Here is a 6,947-nt window from a genome sequence, read left to right on the forward strand (position 1 = left end):
TAAAATTATGTGTAATCTATCATTTAAACTTGGTGTATGTGTTGTCTTGAGTATAAGTTTGTTGTTCAGCTTTTACCAAAAATTGAAACTGAACTTCTCAATTTTTTATTTTCTAGAAAACTGATCGGTTCCTGATGTCTGGTAAGCCAAGTTTTTTTAAAACCAAACCGAAGTTTCAAAAAAAACGGAATGCCCAGCCCTATGCGTGTCCCGTACAGTTACATGACGTGGGTATTTATAGGGCAACACGGAGTAGGTGGTCCAAAGTATGTTCGTACCCTCGATTACCAACTACATTTCCAAAATATTTCATACTAGGTATGTGCCCGTGCGTTGCGACGGCGTATAAATTATTCGATAAATTTTAGCGCACAACGATTACATAGATGAAGCGTTGTTACGGGTTTTATATATCACATAGGTAGATGGATAGTTGTTCAAACACTTATCTTTGGCTTTGCTTAGTGAGTCCTAAATTACTAATGGTTGGTATCATACATTTTTCATTTTGTAATCAGCACACAACAATATATATGAAAAATGAAATATAAAAAGTAGACAAAATTAAGAGACAACATACAAAACAAATGCCTTAAGATCATTGTAGCTCTTAACCAAAATAGTAGCACAACATGTGGTTCCATGATTCCATTAGACGAATCAGGTGCACATTCAAGAAATAAAATCAAGGGTTGTTCAGGAACAATGACTAAAAGTAAATTTTGAATTACGCACAAACAAGGAACTTTTGAAACTTCTAAGATAGCATATAGAGTGGAAAAAATAAATTACACATTTGTTACACTCCTTCAGTTCCCCATTTTTATTGGAATCTTCCTCCTGCTCTAGGTCATCACATTTCACATCTGAGGCAACAACTACATGATAACAAAATCAGCATCAAACAAACAGTGTAACCAAAGAAATTGAGGAAGTGAAATCCTCTAACCTTTTGGTTTGCTGCACATTGCCCTCCTCTTTTGGGTTGTCACATTTCACATCTGAGATAGCAGCTACATAAAAAAATTAGCATAAAAAACTTGTTCACAAACAATCACAGGTAGATGCAAGTTGATTTGGGAAAAGAAATCTTCTCACCTTTCGGTTCGTCTTGTTGCACCTTCTCCTTTGATGCGGCCACCACCACTTTCATCTTGGCTGCCACCACTTTCATCTTGTTATAGATACAACTAAGATTTGATTATTCAAATAGGTTTTACTTTTACAGGACACAAAAAGTCAGTACTTTAGAAAATGATATATTTGTTTGAAGCAAAGATAAATAAAAGGAAAAAATATATCGAATGAAGCTAACTCTAGCATAGAAAATGAAAGAAGATATATGTCGAGATTTGTGCAACATAATACACCATCCGAAGTAAGCCATATCGAGATACAACGTCAATATGCCCATCCATACAAAACATGAAAACATGAATGCAGGGAAGGGAGAAGTGGCATAGCTTTTGTAACTTGGCAGCATCGAGTGCCCGAGTATACACAACATCTTTCTCTTGACTACAAAGCGTTGGATCATAGTTGCGGAATACTTTCTCATGTAGTTAGGTAAAAGCTCCAACCAACGCTGGAATTAAAATGATAAAATAGAAAGTTAGTGCATACGGAGCTCTTGTTTCTTATTAAAATTTGAAGAAATTAAACATATGGTGGATATTGCTGTGATTCAAGAGTGGACTCTGTGTTCAAGTGTTGACTCACAGTCTACTACAGCCTACAGTAACAACGTTGAGCTTAGGAGAGTCGCTTTCTTAAAAGGGAGGAACACATTTTCAATGGCGTTTCCGTTCGAGAGCTGGACACTGCATCAAGAAAGGTGTGAAGAGGATAGGAAAGGCCCACCTTGGTAATCAGCCATGTGGCGTGCGCCTAGTAACTGACGTGATGAATTGATGAAACCGAACGCCTCAGCCTTGTTCTATCCTGGTCTGGAGTCTGGACTCTAGAGAATGGACTCATCGGATCTCCTCCGCTCTCCCTAATGGACATGACCCCTCAAGCTTCCATGCCATGGAGGCGATCGCCTGGCCACCGTTGGCCAGCAATCTCCCTCCCGGAGCTCTTGGTAGTGGCGTAGTCCCTGACTCCCAAAGTTGTTTGTGATCACACAACAAATCATGAACATAGTTTTATAATAAATGTTCAAAGGCTACATAGCACCTGTTAACTTACAAAAAATACAAGAAGTGTGTGTCTAACTCGTATGAAAGGGGAACCAAGGTCTCAACAATATCATAGGGGATTTAATTTGTTGATCATTTGGTAGCATGGTGGATATGGAATCATAGAAACGAATGTATCTTTGTGGGTGCAGAGGTCAATTTCAAAAATAAAATCAAATAAATCGTGCAAGATATCAGTGACGAGTTTGACTTGTGTGCCAAGAGCCAAAGGTCTTAGTAGAAAATGATAGTGAAGTAAGAAGGTATAGCAGAGGGAATACACATGTTTTACTTATCATATTATACTATAGACCTCGATTAGGACCTCCAAGCATGGGAGGGAACATGCAACAATAGCGGGTAACAATGTCATGACACCATCATTGTTTTTAGTATTTGGCTGCAAAAAAAGATTTATAAGAAGAATTAGACTATTTACAACATTAAAGGAAGCCTAAATAATTTTATGCTGGCCTCAGGAATCATGATAATTATTGTGCTTCTGTATCCATCACCATCTCATGTTGCTGCATCTTCTCCTCCCCATTTAGATCATCACATTTCACATCTAAGGCAACACCTACATCATAATGAAATCAGCATAAAAAAGTAAAAAAGTTATCCACAAACAATCGGATAGTAGAAGCAAGTCAATCTGGAAAATGAACATATTTGTGTTTACTAAATGTCCCAGTCGTATGATAAAGACAAACTAAGCATAAATGGGATGCACACACGTTAAAAGCCCCCTCTACGGCTCTACCTGAACATACTTCACCGCAAGGTGCTCCCCGAGCTGCCGCACACGCTCCGCGTAGGCGAGTTGCATGTCGCGGACCCCCTCAGCGTCCAAGTCCTAGAGGCGCACATCGTGGCATGGCGTCTCGATGACCATGTTGTGGAAGCTGAAGCCGCGAACGACGCACTCCCCAGGCTCGTCCGGAGGCATCCAACAAAGATCAAGAAATGCAAGAATTTAGTATCGTTATGCCCGTCCTCCGACGCTTCGCCGCTGGTGCGGCCTCTTCCCGTACATCCTTGTTGTCATCAGACGAAGGCAGCGGGATCGTGCGTTGGACCACGAAGGCCCGACGCGTTATGCCGGCATCAAAGACGGAGCGGAGGGGAGGAGGAAGTAGAACTTGGCATCCCCCATCTGGAGCAGACCCTAGGAGTCGAGCTTGATTGGGGCGGACCCGAGGACGTGTTGCACGCCCTCGACGATGTCGTTGTTCTTGCCAAGCACCTAGCGGGGTGGGGTATGGGGGGAGACCCACCTCTATACGTGAGCGAGAGGCAAGATGCGGTGGTGGAGGAGAGGGAGTGACGGACAAGCAGGAGCATGAGGCAGGCGTCGGCGGGGAGCACAAGGAGGGGACTGAGGATGCGGCGGCGCGCCTGTCTCCGATGCGGCCGTAGCGGGCGGGGGTAGGAAGGCGGTGTATCCAGAGCGGGCACGGTGCGGGCGCTGAAGACACGAAGGCGACTGTCATAGCGAGCATCGCGTCCGAACGGGGATATGGCAGAACCACGGTGCACGGTCTATATTGTAGTCTTAAAGAGTAGTAGGGACTTGATCACCGTGGCTGGTTTTGAGAGAATTTCTGAAACATTATATTAGTCCAAAACAATAAGGTCTAATGCTCATGAACTGCCCCAACATAAGAGAAATGGTAAACACAATGAAGACTTAGAATTTGTATTCAATTTATTTAGAATACAACAACCTAGAAGAGCACAGCTACAGTTAATCAGAGAAAAGGAGGGTATCCTAAAACTTAGAAATACATACCTCTTGCTTGATGAGTTTATATCAATTCAGGTTTACACTAAGACTGTACTGTTTTTGAACAATGTTCGCCGCCTCAGCCTACAAGAAAAATGTCACTATCTGGTTCAGTATAAATATTGCTATCTTAGAAATAATAAAACAGTTGTGCTTTTTCTATTGAAGCACTGCTCTGTACACTATCAGTTACAATTGCAGCCAAAAGTACGATGCTTTGGTGAAAAATGTAAGAAATAAAACCTAGCTGAACATAGAACCAAACATGTATTCAAAGATACCAGTGTTAGCTATATATTACCTTGAACTCAGTACACTAAAATCATGTTTACAAAGTCAAACGATATTCTAACAGAACTATTAAATAGCTACAAATTTTTAGTTAGCAACAGGAACTAACTAATTGTATGAACAGGAAGGTACGTCCAGTTGCAAGGTCTACTCTATCCAGTTTAGTACTATGAGTAGCATTAGGCACTGAAATTAGCTGGAGCATGAGCAAAGATCAGGCAACAAAGTTAAAGATATCCGTACTACTAAATAGTCTAGCAAAATTGGTTTGACAGACTTGAATTGTACAAAACTAACATATTTAAACGCACAAAAGAGAAGATGAACATATTTAAAATTATGGTACAAAATTAACAGGTTGATTTAACTAAAAATCGAATGAGACTGTGCAGTTTAGTACTATGACTTAACTGAAAATCAAATGAAACATAACAGACCAGTTGTATGGAGAGGATCGGTAAACTTGTAACCTATGTCTCAGAAATATACTTATTTCAGAAATAAACCTGTAACCTACCTGTGACTGTCCAATGTATGACTGAACCCAACACATTGCAGAAACACATTGCATAAACTTATTTCTGAAATAAACATGTAACCTATGTCTAGAAAAAAAGAACAACATACTCAACACTAAGAAAGAATTGCGCAGGATGAACTCGTAATCGACCATCACCTGGCTGATGGTGGGCGTCGGATGTACTCGCGTGTGTCCGATTGGTGGTCTCGTGTGTGGCCTCCCTTCGGCCTTTTAAATTCTAGGAAGGCGCGCCATTTGGGGAGGTGGATGGAGGGCGAGGTGTGGGGGCGAGAGTGGCGGAGGACGCACAAAATTTGAGGTGTGGCGAATTTTGTACATGATTACGTGTACAAATCTGTATATATGTATGTATACTTTCTAGTTTACAATAAACAGTTTAAATGAAATGACAATTTAAAGTATTTTGTAACAAACAAATATAATTGGAAGCAGAATTGAGAGGGCAAAATTGAAAAACATCTGTCCTAAGTATTGAGAGGACAGAATTGAAAAACAAGCTCATGGATTCAGAAACCACCACGACATATCTTACCAACACGTAGAAAGAATTGGAAGCAGCTCTTGTGGAGAAAGAGAGCCATATCAACCAAATGAAAGAGAACACAATTGCTTCAAACCCAGATCAGACGACAACTATAAAGGAACTCCTGCAGCAGAAAGAAGCTGAGCCTGATCTTGACAAATCCGAAAATTCCAGTGATCCCATTCCTGCTACAGTAGAAGATAATTCCGACAATACTACAATATCAGAGAGCAGCCACAATGATGAGCGCATTGTAGTGGGAGCAAACACCGAAAATGCAACTTCTGAAACCGTGGTAGACAAATATGAAAACTCCAACGATTCCATGCCTGCTCCAGAAAAAAAATCAAGCAACACTAATGCATCAGATAGCAGCCACCAGAATGAGAACATTATAATGGAAGCAAAAGAAGATAATGCAACTTCTGACCTTGTGGTACTCGACAAATCTGAAAGCACCAATGGTTCTGTACCTGTTACTGCAGAAGAATAAAATTCCTACAACACCACTGCATGGGAGAGCAACCAACAAGATAACAGTTCCTAACAAGAACAGTTCTTAACGTTAACAACCAACATAGAAGATGTCCAGTTTCAACAGAACAAAGGTGATGCCAATGAGCAACCAGATGATGCTTCATAGGGAAGCCATTCAGATAGATTTGAGCTTCAGCAGGGGAACCAAAAACTGATAGGCAACCAGGAAGAATGGCGGGAATCGCGGAGCAGATGGGTAGGACATCGTTGATGGCGGCCGCGCACCTCCTCCCCACACCCTCAACACACGCGCCATCGATTTCGTGGGGCAGGAGCACGTTTATGGTCGCCGTGATTAAGGGTATCCGATCGAGCGCGCTCGGATCCGCGAGGATGGAAGGAACGGCTGGGGGATCCTCGCGAGGACGGAAAGAGCGGCTGGGGGATCCTCGCGGATGGAAGGAGCGGCTGCGGGATGCGCTCGGATCCAAATCTGAGCACTTGTCTGCGGGAAATCTTGTCTGCGGGATCCAAATCTGAGCACTTGTGCCATGCATGTGGTTGGACAGAGGAAATCTTGTACCCGTGCGCGGATTTGGGAAGCAACTTCCCTTGTGCAGGCGCGGCGGCTGCCATCGGCGGCGGGTGCTGCGGGCGCGGGGAGGAGGAAGCGGGCGGATCGCGCGGCGTATGCAGGGAGGCTGCGGGATGCGCGGCTAGGGCGGCTGCGGGATACGGGCTTGGCAGAACGTGCGCCATGGAACGGCTGCGGGATACGGGCTTGGCAGAACGTGCGCCATGGAAGTGGTTAGACGCCTACATTATTCACATAATTAGTAGTAGAGATAACGGAGTAATTACAACACCGCAGCCCCTCATGGAAGCATGCACCCACAATTATACACACCGGTTGGGCCCTCCAGTGAGTCACCACAGTGGGCCGATAACTCGGACGGGTCATTTTCCGTGAATCGGTCGTATGGCAGACTTCACGTCTTGGTTTCCTTCGCTTGTGAAGAATAGCTCGCGCTGAGGGCCTTCAAGTCGTGGCTGGCGATGTCCTCGGCCTCGATACTTACCTGCGCTTGGGCCTTCGCCTGGGTGTTTGTCTTCCCCATGGTCGGTCATTAGCTGCTTGGTCAAAGGTGT

General features: G+C 43.4%; 1 long non-coding RNA gene and 1 pseudogene across 1 annotated transcript; one reads left to right on the forward strand and one right to left on the reverse strand.

Annotated features, from left to right (window-relative positions):
• Positions 1-811: 811 nt before the first annotated feature.
• LOC103627482 (uncharacterized) lies at positions 812-1,888 on the reverse strand. Its single transcript, XR_553624.2, has 4 exons — positions 1,861-1,888; positions 1,099-1,158; positions 950-1,013; positions 812-878 (listed from the first exon to the last, which is right to left on the reverse strand). It is a non-coding gene; the product is annotated as an uncharacterized lncRNA (long non-coding RNA).
• A 3,365-nt stretch (positions 1,889-5,253) lies between these two features.
• LOC103628776 (putative leucine-rich repeat-containing protein DDB_G0290503) lies at positions 5,254-6,008 on the forward strand (annotated as a pseudogene).
• Positions 6,009-6,947: the final 939 nt, after the last annotated feature.

The sequence above is a fragment of the Zea mays genome, chromosome 5, assembly GCF_902167145.1.
Source record: "Zea mays cultivar B73 chromosome 5, Zm-B73-REFERENCE-NAM-5.0, whole genome shotgun sequence".
In the NCBI taxonomy this organism is placed as follows: Eukaryota; Viridiplantae; Streptophyta; class Magnoliopsida; order Poales; family Poaceae; genus Zea; species Zea mays.